Genomic DNA, 22,426 nt, shown 5'->3' on the forward strand with positions numbered 1-22,426 from the left:
TTTATAAACAGTATTGTTTGTATATTTTTGTATACAATTTAAGTCATTAATTTTTATGATTTGAAACCTTATTTAACTTTATACTATTGCCAAATATCAAGGACATTGAAAAAATCTGTAGAATCACAGAAATTAAAACAAGAATTAATTAATTCAAGAATAAAATTAAACCAAAGTTATTGAGTGTAACTTTTTATGCAAGGTAGAAGCAAACCAAGAGGCAATATGCCAAATAATACCTTTGCATAACTGGATTTTTGATTCAAAGAAAAAGCTCCTTAGATGGTGAAAGAGTTGGCACATATTTCTCGGGTAAAATATTTTGGCTTCCACTTACTTGGTAAAATATTTTGGCTTCCACTTACTTGGCTTACTTGTTTCCTTGTTCCTCCACCCAAAAAGGCCTCTATTACAATTTGATCTGTCAATTGGATTATTTCCATAATTACCATTGAACATAAATAGTCGAGCTCCCCAAATTATCCCTATGTGTTAGGATACCAATTCAATCCCTAAAACAAAGGTCGAAATAATGGTCTCAAACAGAGTAGAAATTTGTTTCTTTCTCACAAAATAGCCAAGCTTGGGTAGACTAGGGCTGATTGGCAGTTTTATGGTGCAAGGTACTAGTGTTTTTCTATTTAGTTGCTCCATCATCTTCAACATGAAGTTTCCATCTTGTGGTCTAATATGGCTGCCTGTGCAACTGCCGTATCTGCATTCCAACCAGTGGGAAAGGCAAAGGGGAGGGCACATATCCTTTAGCTTAGGTATCATTGACCAGGACCTAGGCACATGGCCATACCTAGCAGTGAAGAGCTGAGATACATAGCTCTTAGTTGGTGGGTAAGTTCTGTTCTTTTAGAACTTACTATAGGGTAGAGTGGAGGTTTCCTTCCATATCATCTCATCACAAACTTATTACTATCTTATTGTGCTAAAATAGAAAATGTCTACTTATTAAAAAAAAATAATAACAATAACAACTTTTCTACTCAAAGAAACAAGCCCTGGAGGAAATTAAAGTAATATTATAAAATGATGTGTAAAATTCCTACAGAGTGTGTTATCTACACATAAACTGTTGTCTTTCAAACTATTAGGATAATACACATTGTACCAAAGAATTAATTAACCTATTGGCACCCCAGAGTTCTAATATCCTTAGAGAGCAAGTGATTAAAGATATATTAGGTATAGTTCTGCCACTTTCAGACTCCTCATATCATTGGTATGTTCCTGAAATTCTATATAAATGTTTCAAATGGTCCTTAGAAAAAGACATAGTCTTATATCAAAACCCTTAAAAAAATATATTCCCTGTGATCCAGAAATTCTACTTTTAGGAGTTTATCCTAAGGAGAACATTGAAGATGCAGGAAAAGATTCATCTATAAGGATATTTAGTGCAAAATGTTTTGTTGTAAAAAAAAAAAAGAATAACTTAGATGTACCCAAAAAAGAAAGTGTGTGCATAAATTGTTATGTCCGTACAATAGAATAACATACCAGCTTTAAAAATGATAGATGAGAAAAAAATGATAGATGAGAAATATATTTATTGACATGGAAATTTGCTCACAACAAATTGTTAAATGAAATATATACAGAGTAGGAAACAGTATGTACAGTGCCATCCAAATTAAAGGTTTACATTTTTATAAAGATTTATAAATTAAAAAGCTGTAAATATTCTTGAAGAAGGCTCACCAGAATACAAAAAAACTTGTTATTTCTGGGTGGTGGTATGATAGGTCATTGTTGTTGTATTCTTTTTGCTTCTTGGTATTTTTGAAATTAGAAAAAAAACACATTTGTGTAATCAGTTTTTTTTTTAACATAGGAAGAAATTAAAAACTGTGTTCTCTTAACTCTCAGCCAGACTCAGACTGTGTAGGAAGACAAACATTCTCCCAGCCTCATCTCCAGGGAAGCTCTTCTTCTGGAAACAGTCCTCCCCAAAGCATCTTTGGCAATTTGGTCACCAGGAGCAGTCACATCTCCCAGAGACAGAGAAAGATTGTAGATGGTCTTAAAGTTCAAGAGCATGGGTTTTATTCTCTAAGTAAATAGACACACTGAAAGTTTTAAAGCAATGATACAGAGTAAGGATGTATTTCTTCCCTTTGTCTCAAGATTGTCTATGTTGTAGGTACTTAGGAAACCATTGTTGAATGAATGAAGGAGTGATCGGATGGGTGAGATAGTGAGAAGAGAGACCATTTTAATGTCCTAGAGTAGAAGGTCAGTGGAAGTACATTGGCAGGTTATAGACAAAGACTGTATAGAAAAGAGTTGGTGTATTAGACAACTCTGGATTTAGTATTTAGAAACCGGAAATAAATGACCAAGAGAAACTGGAATTCAGAAGGATTAGCTTTTACTTTTGAAAGGTAATGTTAGTTGGTTGGCTTTGACTATGGAGACATGGAGCATGGAGTTGGAAATGAGAGTCTGGAAATCCAGTAAGAGGACTGAGATCTTTATGGAGAATTTAGAATTATGCCACAGGCAGGCTAGTTGAAATTTGAGAGTGGATGTTTAGAGAGAGGGATCTGGGGGATTAAGCTGACCTGCATTTGTGGGGGAAGAACATAAAGGGGGATCTGGTGAAGCAAAGAGGGAGATTGGCCAGTGAAAAGAACCCTTTTCTATCCTCCATGCCTGAGATGGCTATGTTCAGGTGCTTCTACAGCATATTGTATGCCCTCTATCACCAAATTCTTCCATAGGGAGAAATATATTCTATTGCCCCCCTTAAAATACTAAGGGGGAATGTCTTTTTTTTAAATTAATTTTTAATTTTTTATAAACATATATTTTTATCCCCAGGGGTACAGGTCTGTGAATCACCAGGTTTACACACTTCACAGCACTCACCAAAGCACATACCCTCCCCAATGTCCATAATCCCACCCCCTTCTCCCAAACCCCCTCCCCCCAGCACCCCTCAGTTTGTTTTGTGAGATTAAGAAAATGCATGGATAGCAGTATTAAACATTAGAATATTGTTTTAGCACCAAAAAAAAAAATACTAAGGGGGAAATTTTCAAATGTATCAAAAAAATTGAGATTAAGATCATGAACTCAATGTACCAATTACACAGTATATCAGAGTTCAATAAATAAAGCAGAACCACCCAGATGTGTGTGTGTGTCTAAATATAGGTTTCCCTAGCTATTCAAAAGTAGAGCATTCTGGGGCGCCTGGGTGTCTCAGAGGGTTAAAGCCTCTGCCTTGGGCTCAGGTCATGATCTCAGGGTCCTGGGATCGAGTCCCGCATCGGGCTCTCTGCTCAGCAGGGAGTCTGCTTCCCCCTCTCTCTCTTTGCCTGCCTCTCTGCCTCCTTGTGATCTCTGTCTGTCAAATAAATAAGTAAAATCTTTAAAAAAAAAAAAGTGGAGCATTCCTCTGAAACCATTCACAAGTCCTCTGAAACCATTCACAAGCCAAAATGGTGTAAAGCAAAAAAGCAATTACCATTCATTTATATAGAAAATTTTTTGAGTGTTCCCAGACTGAAAAAAGTAACCCCTCTCAGGTTTTTCTAATACCTTTAGCCACATCTTGCCAAAGGATGCCCAAAATAAATCAAGATAAATCACAGATGCTCACAGACACAGTTCAAAGCTATGGCGGCTTGATGAGTTGCTGAGTGTCGTCCCCAGGGCAGGAACTTGGCGGTGCCACTCTCGCTGCCTGGGGCACGCACTGTCTCTGGGACCGCTCACTGCCAGACAAACCCTGAACATTATATTTGCTTTTTGCCTTTTCTTAGTAAGAGGGAAAATCCTCTTGGGATTTTACTTGGTTAACCAAAACAGGTACTAATGTAGGTCTTCCGTCAAAGCAGAGTGGCATAACGTGAACTTTCAAAAGTAGGGATACCTGTATACATTATATGTGTGTGTACGCTTGTACGATCTTGCCACGGTGGGACTGATTCCATAGTGTCTGGAAGGCTGTTGTCCTCGTCCTTGCCTCTGCTGCTGGGATTTGAAGTGCCGGGACAGGCAATCAGGAAGGGAAGCTGGGTACAAAGTGGGGGAGCGCAAGAACAAGCCAGAGCTGGGAACTTGGAGGACAGACTGAAACTCATCTTGCCTCTGACCTTAGTCGCGTGGGTGTCCTGCTGAACTTGGGTCCCTTCATCAAAGAGCTAGAGGCACACACCTTGCCCTGGAGTTGGAGAAGCTGAAGAGAGTTCCAAGAGTAGGTGGAACCGATGTAGGCTGTCCATGGTCTCATCAGGCTGGTGAATGAGCAGATAATGTATGGCTATAAAAGTAGCTGCAGCTTTACTTCCATTCCCCAAATTCCACACAAGAATGGCTCCGGTGGACCACCCTAACCAGAAAGATAGAGGGAAGAGAGCTCTGGGAAGTGAGATTCCGTGTAGCCAAGCTGACACATGGCGAAGCCACCACACCTCATTGCAACAATTGTCATCCCACGGCGCGCTCGGTTTCATCAGCTCCTCCACCGTCTTCCCATCACCCATCCATCTGGGGGGAAGAAAATCCTAGGCGTCATACCATTTTATCTTCAAATCATGTTGTACTTTAAAAGTTGAGATTTTCTGCATCTAAACCACAAGGTTTTTTGTTCGTTTCTTTGTTTAAGATCTTATTTATTTTTTAGAGAGAGAGCACAATCAGGGTGAAAGGGCAAAGGGAGAAGCAGACTCCCTGCTGAGCAGGGAGCACGATGTGGAACTTGATCTCTGGACCCTGGGATCAGGGCCCGAGCTGAAGGCAGATGCTTAACTGACGGAGCCACCCAGGTTGCCCTAAACCAAGAGCTTCTTGAGAGAAGGATCCTTGTCTTACATAACTTGCACCTCACATGTATAGGTACATAAATGCTTGTTGACTGAGTGATGAATGCCTTTCATGTGAAAGAGTAAAAGTCTAGTGAGAACAAGTTTGATGTAAGGCAGGCTTTGCCCTGAGGAATTGGATTCAAGTGTTGCTACCTCCATAAAGTTGTCAGTCCTTTCTCTCCAGTGCCTCTAAGTCGAAATACCCACTCCTTTGTGCCCCATGGTGAGCAATGTTCATACTTCTAGCACAGTACTCTGATACTTTATTTTTAATTTGTTTACATATCTTCCCTTTCTTTAGATCTAAGCATCTCTAAAGAGAGAATCAGACTATTGGACCTCTCTGGCTTTTATCTTTTAAAATGATCAGATGTGAAACTGACAATATTGGCCTCCCTCACCAGGATTCCTGTGAAAATTTTTTGTGAAGGGAAAGAGTTGGACTTTTCTGTTTTTATTATTCTACTGCCTTGGATTCATGACAATTACTTATATATAATTTTCCATTATACCTTAATAGGTTCAAGGTCAGTGCATGATGTAATATACATAGGGAGTTAGAGACTCTTATCAGGACAATGGAAGTGCTGCTTTTCTCACAAGAATTGTAAAAGGAGGGGCGTCTGGGTGGCTCAGTGGGTTAAAGCCTCTGCCTTCAGCTCGGGTCGTGATCCCAGGGTTCTGGGATCGAGCCCCGCATCAGGCTCTCTGCTCGGCAGGGAGCCTGCTTCCCTTCCTCTCTCTCTCTGCCTGCCTCTCTGCCTACTTGTGATCTCTGTCTGTTAAATAAATAAATAAAATCTTTGGGGAATAAAAAAGGAATTGTGAAAGCATTATGAGTCCTACTTTTCACAGTAGCCAGGACTCTGGACTACAAGTGACAGAATCTAACTTGAACCAGAGTAAACAAAATGGTGACCATATTAGCTCATATAATGAAACTGCCAGGAAGCAGGAACCACAAAGCCTGGGAATTTGATGGCATAAGGACTCACACTTGCCTTCTATTCATCCTTATATCCCTTTGTATGCCAACCTCATTCTCTCAAGCCTGTTTTCCTCACAGGGCTAACGTAGCCCTGACTTCTCTACCTAAGAGGAAAAGCCTCATTTCTTTAGACCTTAGTTAAAAAATTCTGAGAAAGGTGCTCACGTATGTGGGAAAGGTAGGGAAGAAGTATGGGTTATATGAGAGGGATATATGAGAGGGTACTGTGATTAGCAGTCTTCATCAGAACCACATAGTTGGGGTGAGGTTGGAGCATTTCCCCCAAAGAAGTGTAGTGCAGGGTTCCCAAAGCAAAAGACAGTGGCTGCACCTGTGCACCATTTCACTACAACGAAATTGGAGCAGATATGAAGTGCTAAACAGCAAGAAAATTCTGTTGCTAATTTTACAGACATTTATCACTGTGCTAGGTGCCACAAAATAAAAAGAACAGAAATAGACTTTATTCTTAAAAAGTTTATAATACACAGAGAGATTAAAAAATGCATATGTAATCATGATTCAAAGGAGAATACTGTTAATCAGCAGAAGCACATGAAGTGCTACAGAAAGTTTTGTGCAGAGGGAGAGACCCTATTGATTTGAACAAGGCCTTTGGTTTGGACTTCATGGAGCATCAAGTTTGATAAGCATAGTTGGAATTTTGGACAGGTGATGAGCAGGTACTTCTAGCTGAAGCTACATGCGGAAGTCTCCTCTTTGGAGGAGGTGTGCAGAGTGTTTGGGGACCTGCAGGGAATCCATCTGCAAGCTGGAGGAATGATTTAAAGTCATACTGGGGTGGCCCTTGGCTTCTGACTTACGGAATGTGTGCTAATAAATCCTATGCTGTCTCTCACTGAAACCAATGGGAACACCAAATGGGTCCGTGGAGGGAAAAAATGTGATCTCTGGATATGTCTTCCTGCAGAGCTCTCATAGTGAGAAGAAAGCATGGAGAAACAGGTGTCAGCCGTGCTGTTATCGTCAGCACGTCTGATGTTAGAAAAGGCCTACAAAAAGTCAATGACCTAGAGCTTGAAGTGGGAAAATAAAACAAGATAATTTTTAAAGTACTGGATGATGTAAGCAAGTGGTTCTCAGAGTGTGAACTTGGGACCAGCAGCAGCATCACCCAGGAGTTTGCAAATAATTCAAAATCTGAGGCCCCATCTCCCACTTACTGAACAGAAACTTTTGGAGTGGGCTTCAGCAATATGTGTTTTTTTTTTTTTATTAAATTGATTTATTTTCAGAAAAACAGTATTCATTATTTTTTCACCACACCCAGTGTTCCATGCACTCCGTGCCCTCTATAATACCCACCATCTGGTACCCCGACCTCCCAGCCCCCCGAGCAATATGTGTTTTAATAAGCCTTCCAGATGATTCTGATAAGTGCTGAATTTGAGAACTTCTGTATACTAGGCTGAAAATAAAACCCCAAAAGATCCATGTTCTAATCCCTGGGACCTGTAAACTTTACCTTATTTGGAAAAAGGGTCTTTGCAGATGGGATTACAAATCTTGAGATAAGAGATTACCCTGGATTATCTGGGGGAGACCCTAAATGCCCTCACAAGTGTCCTCATGAGAGAGAGACAGGTAGATTATACAGAAGAGAAGGAGGTCCTGTGCCCGGGAGGCAGAGAAGCAGCCAGGAGGGAAGGAATGTCCACATCTACTACACAGAAGCTGGCAGAGGCAAGGAATGGACCCTCCCTCAGGCAAGGAATGGGAGAGTGCAGGGTGGCCTTGCAGACACTTTGATTTCCACTTGATGAAATGGATTTCAAACTTTTGGGGTCTAGAACAGTGAGACAACAAATTTCTATTGTTTTAGGCTACCAAGTTGTGGTAGTTTATTAACCAGCAGCCACAGGAACTAATACACACCAAAATAAGAAGAACTGTAGGATAAAGTACTTAAAAATTCACTAGATTCTTATAATAAGAAAATGTACTTGCTATTACTTTCAAATTCTAAAAATAGTTATTCTTTTGTATTTAGTGAAATTTGCCACATCTAAAACATTTTCCTAACACAGTTTGCTATTGAGTGTTAAAGTGTAATAATTTTCATAATGTTGGCATCAAAGATTGCCTTTATACACCTTGATTTCCTATGATGGCTAATCCTGCAGGGAAAGGAAACAAATCCTGTTAGGTTAAAAAAAAAAATGCAAACAGGAGACATTTTGCTTATAGGTAAGATTTGCATGAGTTACAGAGCTGTAATAAAGTTTCTTTATGGATAAGAAAATGTTCTTGAAAAATAATAGCGACATTTATTTAAGGAAAATGCTTCAGAATAAATGTGAGAAGATGTGTTTCTGTCTCTAATTATGCTACTTGGTAAAATACTCAAGCTTTTTTAGAATACATGGACCAGGGGGCACCTGGATGGCTCAGTCATTGGGCATCTGCCTTCCGCTCAGGTCATGGTCCCAGGGTCCTGGGATCGAGCCCTGCATCAGGCTCCCGCTCGGTGCGGGGACGGTGGTGTGTGCCTGCTTTTCCCTGTCCCACTCCCCCCACCCCGCCTGTGTTCCCTCTCTCGCTGTCTCTCTCTCTATATCAAATAAATAAGTAAGTAAATCTTTAAAATAAAATAAAATACCTGGAACATCGTAATACTTGTAATAACATTTCTCTTGTGCCTAGTGCTTCTCAGATACACACACACACACATATAGTAATCTCCCCTTATCCACCGTTTTCGCTTCCACAGTTTCGTTGCCCACTGCCAATCGCGGTCAGGAAGCAGATGATCCTCCTCCCCACGAATCATTGGAAGGTCAATGGTAGCTTAACTTTACATCACAACGCCTGGGTCATTCACGTCTTTTCGCTTCCTCTCATCCCATAGGCATTTTATCATCTCCTGTCATCACAAAAACGGTGAGGACAGTGCAATAAGATATTTTAAGAGAGAGCACCTTACATAACTTTTATTACATTTATTATTATAATGGTTCTATTTTATTATTATTACTGTTAATCTCTCACTGTGCCTAATTCATAAATTAAACTTCACCATAGGTGTGACTAGGTATAGGAAAACATATCCTATATAAGATTTGGTATTTTCCCTGGTTTCAGGCATCCACTTGGGGGTCTTAGAATGTGTCCCCTGCAGAGAAGGGGGGACTCCTGTATTCGCACTTACTCATTGCAACTACTAGTGAGCTGTGCAGAGCAGGTATTTTTATTTTTCTTATTGTACAAATAGGAAATAGTGATGCCCATAAAAGTTGAATGACTGGCCCAAGGTCACAAAAAAGGTAGCTATTAGCTTTGAAATTAGAAACAACCAAAATCTATACAATGCTGTTTCCTTAGCTACCCTCAAGAAGGTGTATTAATATTTGTGGTAATTATGCGTGGCTAATTACACTATGGTTCTTGTGGCCTGTTTCATTCCACCCGACAGGCATTTGCGAACATCTGTTGCATGTCTAGAACCATGCTAGTTGGTGTGGGGTCCTTTGTAGAAAACAGGGGACATGGTGCTTGCTCTCAGAGAATGCATGTTATGAGGGAGGAATACCTATGTAAATAGAGTGAATAGTCAGAGAAAGAATAAAATCAAAGGCTGCAATCTGGGAGACTTTATGCAGAAAACCTTGAAGAATGGATCTGATCCAGAGGGGTGAAATGTGGAAAAGCATTCTGAGAGGCACCAGACCTATGTGTTTGTGTGTGTGTATATGTGTGTGTGCGTGTGTGTGTTTGTGTGTGTGTGTGTGGCAGGGGTGAGATTGAATGGGAAGAAGTGTACAGGCTGAAGCAGCATGTGGACCTGGGGAAGGTGATAATGTGATCTGTCAGAAGAACAAAGTGTGTGTGCTGAGTAATGGGAGCTAGGCTTCGTGGTGCCCACCTGGCTTCAGAGTTACACAGCAGCTGAGAATCTTTTTAATATTTCCAGTGAGCACTGCACCCTAGAAAAGTAAGGAAAAAGCCGTACTCATATCTAAACATTAAAATACAACTTAAAAACCTCTCTCTTTCTGTTCAAGTCTCCTGTTCTAGTCCTATGGACATAGCTCCTCGGAACTTACAGCTCTTCTCCTGGGTTTTCTGAGGATCACAGGTGTGTGTGTGTGTGTGTGTGTGTGTGTGTACGTGCTCATCCATGTCTGTAGGTGTGTGTCAATGTATTTGCATACCAGGTCATTAAGTTCCTCTTAGGAAAATGTTTTCAGGATGCAAGGTGAAGACATAGTCTGCAAATAGGGAAATCAAAGTAACACTTACCTAATAAAGCGACAGAATTTAGGAGAAGGGGTTAGCAGGAGCCAGAGGGGAAGGGAGGAAGTAGAGAAGGGAAGGTAAGAGCAGGGGAGGGCAGAGCCTGAGGGAAAAGTACAACAGGTAAGACCCTTGGGGCTAGGGCGGTTGAAGGACTCTCAAGAACAGGGCTAAAAAAGGAAAAAAGAACAGGGCTATTTAATTTTTACTTTTAAATTATTTTTGGTGCTTCCATGCAATTCTACGCCATTGCCTTGAATCCTCCATAAAAAGTTATACCCAGGGACGCCTGAGTGGCTCAGTCAGTTAACGACTGCTTTTGACTCAGGTCATGATCCCAGGTTCTGGGGATCAAGCCCTGTGTCAGGCTCCCTGTTCAGCAGGGAGTCTGCTTCTCCCTCTCACACTCGCCCTGCTTATTCTCTCTCTCTCTCTCTGTAAATAAATAAATAAAATCTTAAAAAAAAATTTGTACCCAGAGCCTTGAGTTGGTGATCCTTAGGAAGGCACATACAGTGTGTGTGAAGGCAGCAGGGTTACGTCTAGCATGAGGCAACAGCGATGTAGCTCTCATGCAGTTCCAAAGTGGTTGGCTGACCAAATTAAGTTGGAACCAGTGGTGACAAAGACAAATGTAGGTACATTGTCCTCCTTCCTCCAGTCCCTGCAGAAAGTGGGAAGGATACCGAGTTTTCCATTTCATGGAGCTGGGGGCTCCAGCCAATTTCCCCTGAACCATATAGGACATGGTAGCCCCTGCTTACATGTGGGTTACACCAGCTTGTGGTCACTCACAGCGATGCTCAGCCTCTGCTTCTTGGGGCTCTCTGTCACCAAGGAAAGGCCTTTCTGTTTGCTGAAAATCGCCAGGCGAGTTAGCCAGCTCCTGGAGGAGGAGGTAGAGTTAAATTGGCTAAGGGTAGAGTCTCCAGAGAGTGACTTAGGTTTGGCTTCTCTTGGCTCTAGAGCCCATTTTCTGTTTACCAGCGAATTAATCATGGTTTCCAAATTGGTCTGCCAGGACGCCAGCAGGGCTGGTTAAAGAAAGCAGAGGTGCTGAGTTTGGGATTTTTCCATGCCCTGGTCAGTGATTTTCAGCAGGAAAATGAAGGGATGGGAATTTTCCTTTCTAGCCTTGCAATGAATTATTGAGGGTCTTAGAATTCATCTGATTCTGGTCGCTTGTCTCAGAATAAACTCGTCAGGTTTATAGCAGCTGAGGTGAGATGCCTGACTTCTTTCTTTTTTTTGCTCAGGATAAGAGTGAATTTGTAGTGTTTATTAACCAGATTTGGTAGGTATTTGATTTAATTCACCCTAGCAACTATTTAATAAACAGCCGGCATGTGCTAGGCTATAGAAGGCTAACGCTGATATTTACAAGGATCAGGGAGGGTTTGGAAATATATAGAAAATAAATAATAAATGAAAGAAAGAAAGAAAGAATGAATGAATGCTTATATACATGCATACATACATACATATTTAGTCCTAGAATGGGTTTGAGCCTTTTTGCTATATTCATTACAACCCTTTTAGGATATGCTTTTTCATATATTTATATATAAGCAATGCATCAACATAATATCTTGCGCACTTGACAGTGACATAACGGAAGAAGTCTTTTTAGAAGCAATAATGGGCTTGCTCTCATTTGTTGCGTTGTTTACCATAGGGGGTGGTTTGATTGCTTTGCACTGTTGCTACTTCCACAGATACCAAGACAGATTCCATTTCCCAGTGAGGGCGAAGAAGCTCTTAAAAACACGAGAGATCATTTTATTTTTTTTTTTTTTTTTTTTTTTAAGCTGGGTATAACATTGCTTGCCCAGTATTTTTTTTTAATTTTTGAATTTTTAAAAAGGTTATTTATTTATTTGAGAGAGAGAGAGAGAACGCACAAGCAGGGGGAGCAGCAGGCAGAGGGAGAAGCAGGCTTCCGCCAAGCAGGGAACCTGATATGGGACTTGACCCCTGGACCTTGGGATCATGACCTGAGCTGAAGGCAGACACTTAACTGACTTTGCCACCCAGGCATCCTGAGAGATCATTTTTAAACGGAGAACTTATTTTTCAATTAGCTAAAGTGACCTTAAGTAATTTGTGATAATGGTGCTTCCAAATTTAATATATAGGTGTTTATTCTTATATCGGCAAGAATAATCTCTAGCTGGGAAAATGGTGTTAATCTCACAAAAAGATTTTTGTTGTGAAGTAGATTGGTAAAAGAAACGTGTGACAGGTGTATTATGGTATATTTTGTTTTATCAGTTTTTTCTTTCAAAGTAGTAAAAAAATTAGAAAGAATAGATAGAGAAAGATAAAGGAACAGATTCCTGTATTATAACATTGCTATTGGGTCCTGATTAACCTGCATCCCTTCGACCACTTGTATCATATACATTTGCATTTGCAACACATAGGGACTAGCATTATTGTGATATATGCTTTGATTAGAACATAGATAGATAGATAGACAGACGGACAGACAGCAAAGAAGTACTCTTGCTAACTAAATCTCCAAACCCTACTGATGCCTGAAATGCCCCTTCCTCCATAGTGTTGGGCATAGTCCCTTTCAGCAGTGTTTTGCACGTGTGCTCTGGGCAGCGACGCTACCTTAAGGAGCACTGATCATTAGGAAGTGTGGCATATTCGAGGAGCAGTGATACCTTTCCTCTGTGCCGTTAACCTGGCACTTCTTACTGGACAAGAATGGTGATAACCAAAAGTCCCTTCAATATTCCTGACTGATGAGATAGAAAAGAAAGTAAATATTGGGATAATCGTTCTCACACACTCTTCTGAATCTGACTTAGGCTTGCAGAGGTCAATCACACAGAGCCAGTGAGGATGAAAGTGGCACATAAAGTTGAATTCCTCAGTCTGAGGTTGAGGGTTAGGGAGTCCTAGCTTCCAACTGCTCTGTGGACTTGCTGAATCCTGGGCCTCTGTGATGACCAAGGGAAAGGAGGCTGGGATTATGGCAGAGCTGGAGGCTCCTGAGTGCATCCTTAGGAGCTGTACACTGTGGTGTTTTAATAAGGCTCTTTGGAAAATCTTAAAGAGTTGCCTGCTCTGTGTCCATGGAAGCAAGAGTTAAACAGGAGTATTCAGTTGAGGGAAACCTTTTAAAACCTTTTAAAAATCATTTTGAAATCTATGGTTGGAAGGGCTTTAAAGGTCATCTGATCTACCTCCCCATCTGCTCTAAGGACTCCTCTACAGCGTCTCTCACGAGTCATCATCTATTCTCTGCATGAACTCCTATCATGAAATGGAATATACTTAAATACCCATTTTGGTAGTAGCCTTTTGAGGCATATTTACATATTCCCCTCACATAGTTTTAATCTTTGAGAAACATTCTCTTCAGTGTGGTAGCCAAATAACCTTTTCCTTCTAGGTTTCACCATTTTTGTGCAAAAGCACATGCTAGATACTACAGAGAGAGGAGAGGATTGAATAATATAGAATCAAATTCTGGCTTTAAGGACATTTCAGTCTAGTGGACGAATTTAGGCACAGGATGCACTTTGGGAGGAATAATCAAGGAAATTTCAGAGAAGAGATGGCATGTGAGCTTAACCTTAAAGTGTGGGTAAAATTTGGAAGGACTTTTCCAAAAATGGCCTAGAAAATAAGCAAAATTATATCACATGGGAGAATAATGCAGTAGAATTCAGGTTACTTGCTTAAGGAATCTTATTTCCCAGAAGACAGAACCAGGAACTTTCCATCAAAGGACCTGGTTTTGGGAATGTATATTATTGCACCCTTTGATTTTTCAAAGATAATGTTAGTAGTTCTCTTTTTCAACAGAAGTTTCCTACTAAATCATATTTCCTCTCCCCAGAGTGATCTTAAACTGAATAGAAGAAGGAAGTAAATAGAGTTCCAGAAAGCAACCTTAAACCATATTTATTTTGAAAAAATATCCAAAGGAGACATTTTTAAAGGTACTTTTATTCAGAACTTTTTTTTATAAAAAGGAACAAAAAGGCAAGTAGCCCAGATATTGTCCTGTAGAATACAAATGCGTCTAAGAGGGAGAGCCTTGGCATACTTACTCTGCAGAAGTTTGAAGTCTGAGGTTTTTTGATTTACATTCCCTGGATGTGCCATATGGGTTCCTCATGGCCAGAATATAAGCTCTTTTGTTCATCACCCCCTTCCTTGGGCCAGTCCAGACCCAGATCTTCTGTGTCTCTTTGGGTTTGCTTACTGAGCGCAGAGGAGGGATATGGTCAGTGGCTAAGCCACAGCGTAGAACGCTGTCTCTTCCACCACTGACTCACAAGGTGGCTGGGCCAGCTCACTTCCCCTTCTGAAGTTTCTGTTCCTTTGTGTATAATGGACAATTTTCACTTCACTTCATTCCATGGAAAGGAATGTGTATATTTGTGAGTATTTTTTGAAACAAGAATGGAAAGGAGAGTAGGCAAAGCACAGAATTACTTTCAATTCTATTACTGTTGCACCAACAACACCCATGGGATAGCCCATCAGGGATAAAAACAGCTTTCTCAATGTTGGCTTGTTTATTGCAGGGTAAGAATGAAATCTTAGGCTAACCAACTTATATCCCCATGTTGACTCACTTCCTTACCTTCCTCCTAGCTGCTAGAGCAATAGGGCCAGTTGCCAAAGGGCTTATTTTGCCTTCCCCAACCAGGGTTGCTCTTTTGCCCTTGAGTTCAGTCCACAAGCTAGATTCTTACTCTTCTACAGATACAGAGGTGCATTGCTTTCTGCAATAGGCTCTTTATAGGATGAGTGTGGTGAATAGTAAATATCTTCAAACAAATCAGATTTCTCTCCTAGTTGGATTTATTATTTCAGAAGAGTTTCTTCTTTGTTTTGAGTTGACTTCTTAGGAAGAGCATAGGAATAAGAAATAGATTAAGCTACCTGTTCTGGTTGTGTCTGTAATTAACTATGTGACTTTGGACAAATAGCACTCTAAAGTCTTGCTAGTTTATGATCTGGCCACGTGGAGTGTCAGTTTTGCCATGTCTAATATTTTGGATTCAGATTAGGTGGTTTTTACAGTCTAACTATGGAATTCTCTAACAATTTCAGCCATCTATAATACTGTTACTTTAAATGTCTTGTTTTTAGTCTTTTCTTAAGGAATTTATGATAATTATTAACTCTTGAGAATTAATTCAAAAGATGAACATATGAAAGTTAAATAAGCTTGCATTTTACAAGCAGGCTTCCTATTTAAAATTGTAACTTAAAAAAAAAGATTTTATTTATTTATTTTATTTGAGAGACAGGAAGAGAGAGCAGGAGTGTGAGCAGGGTTCGGGGCAGAAGGAAAGAGAGAGACTCAAGCAGACTCCGAGCTGAGCATGGAACCTGATCCAGAGCTTGATCTCAAGACCCTGAGATCATGACCTGAGCTGAAATCAAGAGTAAATCACTTAACTGACTGAGCCACCCAGATGCCCTGTAACTTGTCTTTTCTAGCAAAACATTGGACCATATATTTTTAGCAGTTTGATACATGTTTTGCACATGGGCCACCTGCTTAGCTCTCCAGTCAACGGACTCCATTGCTCTCCATGCTCAGTTCCGTAGTGATTTGTATACCTGTGGCTTTAGATTCCAAGTCTTCATCAGTTCCAGTAGATTTACATATCCAGCCCAGGCTTCTCTCCTAAAATCCAGACTCGTATTCTAACATCAGTGACATCCTCATTTGAATTTCTAGTAGGAACCTCAGACTGAACGTGTCCAACACAGAATGCCTCCTGTCTGCTGCCTCCCAAAATACCCCCCACACCCCCTGCTGCTCCCCATCACTGTTGGAGCGACTTAGACCTTCCACATGCTCACGCCACAGTTTGGATGTCATCCTTACCACCTCTCCTCCTCTCACGGTTCACTGTCTCCTAATTGGTCTCCCTGCTTTCTGCCCCCATTCTTTTATGAATCATTTTCCAAACAGCAGCCAGTGCAGTCCATTTACAGATGAAGTCAGAACTCGTGTCACTGGTCTGCCCAAAGCTCCTTAACTTATCTGAGTTAGTAATTGATTCTTGATCACTCAGAGCACAGGCAGAAACTCAGGCCATGGTATCCTTTTCGATTTCATCTCTGGCCCCCCCCTCCCCCAAGCTCACTAGTCCCTGCCACGTCTCTCTCCCTGGAGCTTGCCAGACGTGTCGGTCCCTGAGCCTTTACATTTGCTGTTTCCTGCCCTGCGATGTTTTTCCCATAGATAATCCTCAAAGCTCCTGCCTTGTCTTGCCCAGGTTTTTGTTCAAATGTTATATTCTTATTGTATTCTTCCCTGAACTGCTTCCCTGCCCTGCCCTCAATTCCCCATGCCCTGCCCCTGCTTTCTCCTATCACCTTTTTCTGACCTTTTTCTGACCTTTTTCTCCATAGTTCTTGTCACTACAAAATACCGGGTTTCTCTGCGTTGGCACTTTTTTTTTTTTTTTTAAAGACTTTATTTATTCATTTGAGAGAGAAAGAGAGCATGATCAGGAGGAACAGAAGGCAGAGGGAGAGGGAGAAGCAGGCTCCCTGCTGAGCAAGGAGCCTGACTCCGGGCTGATCACAGGATCCTGGGATTATGACCTGAGCGGAAAGGAGACACTTAACCAACTGAACCACTCAGGTGCCCCACCATCTTGGCACTATTGACATTTTGGAATGATTCTTTGTTGTTGGGGATTACTCTGTGCTTTGTAGGATGTTTAGAAGCATCCCTGGCTTCTTACCCACTAAATACTAGCAACTCTTTTCTTCTTCCCAGTTGTGACAACCAAAAATATCTCCAGACATTGCCAAATGTCTCCTGGGGAGAAAAATCATCCCTGGTTGAGAACAGCTCATCTAATACGATATGTGTTTTTCCTATTTATTCACCTTCCTTTTCTACTGCTAGAATATAACCTCCATGAGAACAGTGATTTTTGTCTCTGTTCACTGCTCTACTGCGAGTGCCCAGAATAGTAAGTGCTTAGCAAATATCTAATGAATGAATGAATGAATGGACTCCTACCTCATGCCTCCGTCCTCACTAAGCTGTAGTCATACTAGCCTTTCTTCTGCCTCTTGTACATCCTGAACTCATTCTCACCTTCCTGTCTTTTTCTTTTAGTTTCTGCTTCTGGAAAGCCCTATCGACACATCATCACATAGGGGTGGACCCCAGCTTGTTACTTAGGTCCCTACTCAAATGTAACTTGCTCAGAGAAGCCTTCCCTGAGGACTCTCCCTGCCTGCCAGAGATACTGTGTATCATGTTACTGTGATTAATTTCTTCATTACATTTATCTCTGTAATTATTTGTTTTATGTAGGTTGAATTATTCTTTGTTTACATGGTGAATTTCTGTTTTTCTCTCTCTTACAAGGATGCTCTCTGAGCCCTCAACCTTATCTGCTTTATTTATCATGGCAGCCCCCTAATGAAAACAGTTCCAGGCCGAGAGTCCGTGTGCTGATTGAATGAATAAGCCTATCTCCTAAGCAATTTCAGCATGGAAGAGATTCTCAGTAGTTAGAAGTGAAGGGTGCTATGTCTGTCAGGGTTCAGTTGCAAAGAATAGAATCCATTTTAGCCACCTTAAGCAGAAAGGGATTAACTGTAGCATGTGGTTTACGGAATCCCTGAGAGGGCTGAAGAAACAACCTCCAGGTTGGGCTTTCAAGAACAACCTGGAAAGCCACACACTGACTGAGCCCCCAAGGGAAGCATTCAGGAGCCCTCTCTCCTGCCAGACCAGGAAGCTGAAGTGTCCTCTGCTGGCTCTGAGACCCAACCATGACTGCCAGGATCACGAAGTTAGCATGAGAAGGTCAGCACTGTCAGGAGCTGTCAAGATTGGGAAACTGCCCCGGAAAAACCAGGTACTGTGATCTCTGCGTTGGCCAAAAGAAAGAGCAAAACGACCAATGCTTCTGCTTTGGCTTCCCTGATCTCCCGGCTCTTGTGCTTCTGATTAGTGGGACAAATTAAAACTAAAACCCTGGCTGCTGACAGGTCTGGGAGATGTGGATTTTTGCTCTCCAGTTTCTGCAGCCCAAGAAGGCATTTTGGGACGCTGAGGACAGGCCACCTAGAACACAGGTATGGTGCTATGGAAGGATGGAGAGATGAGTGATAAAAAAGTAAATGAATCTTCAAGTTTATATCTGCCAGGAAATACGTATTCATACTAAAAAAACAGCCGAATAATCGAGAGTCCCTTGTAGGTAGTACTGATCAGTAGCATTTACACGACTTCAGAAATAATTACTTTTCCCCAATGATGCGCAGCATGTCTGTGATCACAAGTAGCATGGCGGCCCTGAAGCAGCAGTCTCAGACGAACCAAGGTCAATAAAACCATGATCCGAGATCTCCTGGAGGTCAGAGCAGTTTATAGCTTACAGCTCGAAAAGTGTGAGATTGTTTAGCCTGAGCACTGACTTTCATAGCTGGCCATGTACATTTATTTCTACTTTAGAGCACTGGTTTAAACTTAAGTCTTAGAAAAGGCTTAAATTGCATAGAATCTCGATTGGCAATTTTTATGTTGGCTAAGCTAAAATACTTGACTTGATTTCTTTTTTATTATTTGACATCTATAAAGGTTTCTTTATTTGAATAGATCTATTTTTATAAGATTACTGTGTACCTCATTCATCTTACACCACCGAGTGGTTATATATTATTTAATTCATTTTATTGGAAGAATAAAACCCACACAGTCTTCTATTCTTAACTTTCCATCTGTATGCTTTTCAATATTTAAAACCTAATTGCAATGATACATGGTTTATCTGTTTTACACACTTAAAAATCTAACTCTAAACAGAATTAGTATGAAGTTATAACTGGGGGGCCATTAAAAAATATAGAGATACAGGGGTGCCTGGGTGGCTGAATGGGTTGAGCCTCTGCCTTCAGCTCAGGTCATGTTCTCAGGGTCCTGGGATCAAGTCCCGCATCAGGCTCTCTGCTCAGCTGTGAGCCTGCTTCCCTCTCTCACTCTCTTCCTCTCTGCCTGTTTGTGATCTCTGTCTTTCAAATAAATAAATAACATCTTTAAAAAAAAATAGAGATACAGAAAAACCTGAGCAAGATTTTAGAATACTCTTTATTTAATTATTTTATTTTATTTATCACATATAGGAAGCTTAAAACTCTCTACAACTTTTAAATTCTTCTCTTTAAGTACTTCACACTTAAAGATAGCTTGAAATTTCTTCCATCCTTTCTCTCCAATTTTCCTTGTGAAGGATTTTCTTAAACAGCTACTCTTTTTGAGTACATGCTGTGGACTAGGCCTTGAACATTTTCTCATTTAATCCCCATAGCTTCTCTTTGAGGTGTGGATATTATTTCTGTTATGCCAATGTGGACACTGAGGCTCAGAGAAATTGCTTGTTCAAAGACTCCTGGCTATGAAGAGGCAGAGCTGGGGTCACAGACTGGCATTCGACTGCATACCCTCCCAACTTCAAAGCTCACTCCTTCTTCTGCAACGTTTATTTATTTATTCACGCATTTATTCATTTATTCAGTTAATGTGCTCTAGTGCTTACTATGGGCCAGACATGTGCTGTTTGCTGGGATTAAAATGACGAGCCGAAAGAGGGGTACCATCCCTGCCTGTGTGAAGCCGAGAATCTCTACTCCCTCTAGGTTAGTTGCTTATTCAGGATTTATAGATGAGGATTAACTTCCTGCAAAAACAGACAGGAATGTAAAGATTGCCTTTTTTGTTTTATGGAGGAGATGACCATTTTATAAAATATTCCCTTGTGAAAGAATATTAAAATTGATTGCCAGCCCCAGGTTATATGTGTTTGCCTAGAGTCCTTGATGACTTCAGGATTAATGAAGCACAGAAATTAATTAGAGAGGCTGAAACTCAAGAAATCCCTGGTGAGGAAAATAAGGTTTATCTGATTTTTATATGAGACAGAAGCAATGACAGAAATTGAGTTCCTGTCGCAAAGGATCAAGTATTTAAGACATTGTTTAATAATGTTTCTGGGGTGCTAGTGGCCTGAGCACATTTGGAAGGAAAACTGCCAAATTTCTGAGTAAAAGGACTAAACTCACCAGCCATCAACTAGAAATGGCAGAACCTATGACGCATGTCAGGACGTCAGTGCCTGGAGGGTCCAGTCGGTCATGTGCTGGGTGTGGAGCGCCAGGTCTATTAGCAGGTGGGAGTTTTCTTTACTTCCACGCACAAGAATGTGTTTTCTCCTCTTTGTCGGTCTTTCCCATTTTGCTCCTTCTGAGAGACACATAGATGTAGGGGATGTTTCACTTTCTGCTTTACCATAAGAGAAACAATAGGCCCAGGGCAGTGATGAATGGCAGGTAGTCAGCCTCTGGGGAAATAGTGTGGAGTGCCAAAGCCTGTGGCACCCTGGAAAGAACATGCCTTATCTAAAGGGGCAGCAGATACTCAACTCCTGCTAATTGTTGCCACGGAAGAGGACCCAGTGGGGCCAGACATTTCATTTCTTAAAGAGAAGCCAGAAATCTGGATTTTTTTTTTTTTATGAAACTACCTGATAATTACATCTTGGCAACTAATTTAATATTTTATTTATTTATTTAACAGATAGAGAGAGATCACAAGTAGGCAGAGAGAAAGGCAGAGGGAGAGCGGGAAGCAGGCTCCCCACTAAGCCGAGAGCCTGACTTGGGGCTCGATCCCAGGACCTTGAGACCATGACCTGAGCCGAAGGCAGAGGCTTAGCCCACTGAGCCACCCAGGTGCCCCTTGGCAACTAATTTAAAAAGCAAAACAAAACAAATAACACTTCTCAGGCAAACACTTTTATTTTTAATTTTATTTTTAAAAAAAGATTTTGTTTGTTTGTTTGGAGAGAGAGAGGGAGGAAGGGCAAAGGGAGAAAGAAACAGAATCTCAAGCAGACTCCATGCTGAGCATTGAGCACAATGGGAGGCTTGATCTCACAACCCTGAAACCATAATCAAGCTGAAATCAAGAGTCAGACACCCAACTGACTGAGTCACCCAGGTGACCCTTGGGCCAACATTTTTAATGAGGTGATCAACCATCCTGGTTTGTCGGGAACTGAGAGTTCTCCTGGGAAGCGGGTCTTTTGGTGCTAAAACAGGGAGAATTCTGGAAAAACTGGGATGGCTTGGTCCTTCTAGAATGTGGAGGATAATGGAAACACCTCTGTAGGCTGAACAAAGTCTGTAGGTGGTCAGTTGATGATCTCTGATGAATAGGACTGGGAGCTAGAATAAGGTTCACACAGTCAGATTTTCAAGGAGGGGAAGGTATTTGACAGACAGAGAAGGACCACACATACAGAACCAGAGCATATCCCACTGTTCACTTCTGTTCTTCTGACAGTTCATATAGGATGTCCATGACCAGGTGAGAAACTACTGTGATAAATGATCGCAGTGTTCTAGTGTTCTTTTTTCTTTTCAGCTGTTCATCTTGAAATGTGTTCAACCAAGGAACCCACTGGGGAGGAAGCCCTTCCCTGGAGAGTGGGAGATCCAGAAGGTGGAAGGAAGAGACTGTGTTTTCTGAAAGTATGCAGACATGTTGGAAGATTATCTAGAAGTATCTTGGACTAGACTACTTATATTCTACCTAAGTTTTGTAATTGAAACTGCAAGGAGTTAACTTTTCACAAGCTTTTCTTTAAACAAATAACAAACATTTTTTGGTGGGGGTGGTATACAGAATATTACCATGGAAAGGGAACTTAAACACCATGTAGTCCCAAACTTCCAATATTGGAGAAATTGAGGCCCAGTGTTCCATAGCTGGTTAGTGGCAGAATGGTTCAACCTGGATCTGTTTGGAATGGTGTAGATGGGTGCCAGTAGCATGGTAAGTGGGGGAAGCATGGCTTCTCTGTGTTGCATTGCCAGTAATGAAGAAGGTTCTGTGGCACAAAGAAACATAACCATTAAAAGCTAAAAACAACAAAAGTTATTTCAACCATTTGGGGGTTGATGAAATAAGAATAAGAGTCAACAAGACACAATTATGAAACATTGTTTTGGGGGCACCTGGGTGGCTCAGTGGGTTAAGCCTCTGCCTTCAGCTTAGGTCATGATCTCAGGGTTCTGGGATCGAGCCCCGCATTGGACTCTGCTCAGCAGGGAGCATGCTTCCCCAGCCCCTCTCTCTGCCTGCCTCTGCCTACTCGTGATCTCTCTCTGTCAAATAAATAAAATCTTTAAAAACAAACAAACAATCCCCCCCCCAAGCCCCACATTGTTTTGGTGTCCACGTCAGATTTTTTATTTAGGAAATTAAATGGTAATGAATCACTAAGTGGTCATATTTTTGAAACTCAGTGCAAATTGTTTAAGATGAAGGGCACTAAACAGGAGAATC

At 41.1% G+C, this 22,426-nt stretch overlaps 1 protein-coding gene across 1 annotated transcript in view; it reads left to right on the forward strand.

The window, feature by feature from the left end:
- The window catches only part of LOC101674100 (serine/arginine-rich splicing factor SR45-like), a 51,868-nt gene extending 29,741 nt beyond the window's left edge, over positions 1-22,127 (forward strand). The window contains exon 5 of the mRNA XM_045074327.1: positions 21,503-22,127. The gene's annotated coding sequence lies outside the window, so the exon portion shown is untranslated. The remainder of the gene's footprint in view (positions 1-21,502) is intronic.
- The last annotated feature ends 299 nt before the right edge of the window (positions 22,128-22,426 follow it).

Source organism: Mustela putorius, unplaced genomic scaffold (genome assembly GCF_011764305.1).
Source record: "Mustela putorius furo isolate JIRA1106 unplaced genomic scaffold, ASM1176430v1.1 tig00537335_pilon_pilon_pilon, whole genome shotgun sequence".
Lineage (NCBI taxonomy): Eukaryota > Metazoa > Chordata > Mammalia > Carnivora > Mustelidae > Mustela > Mustela putorius.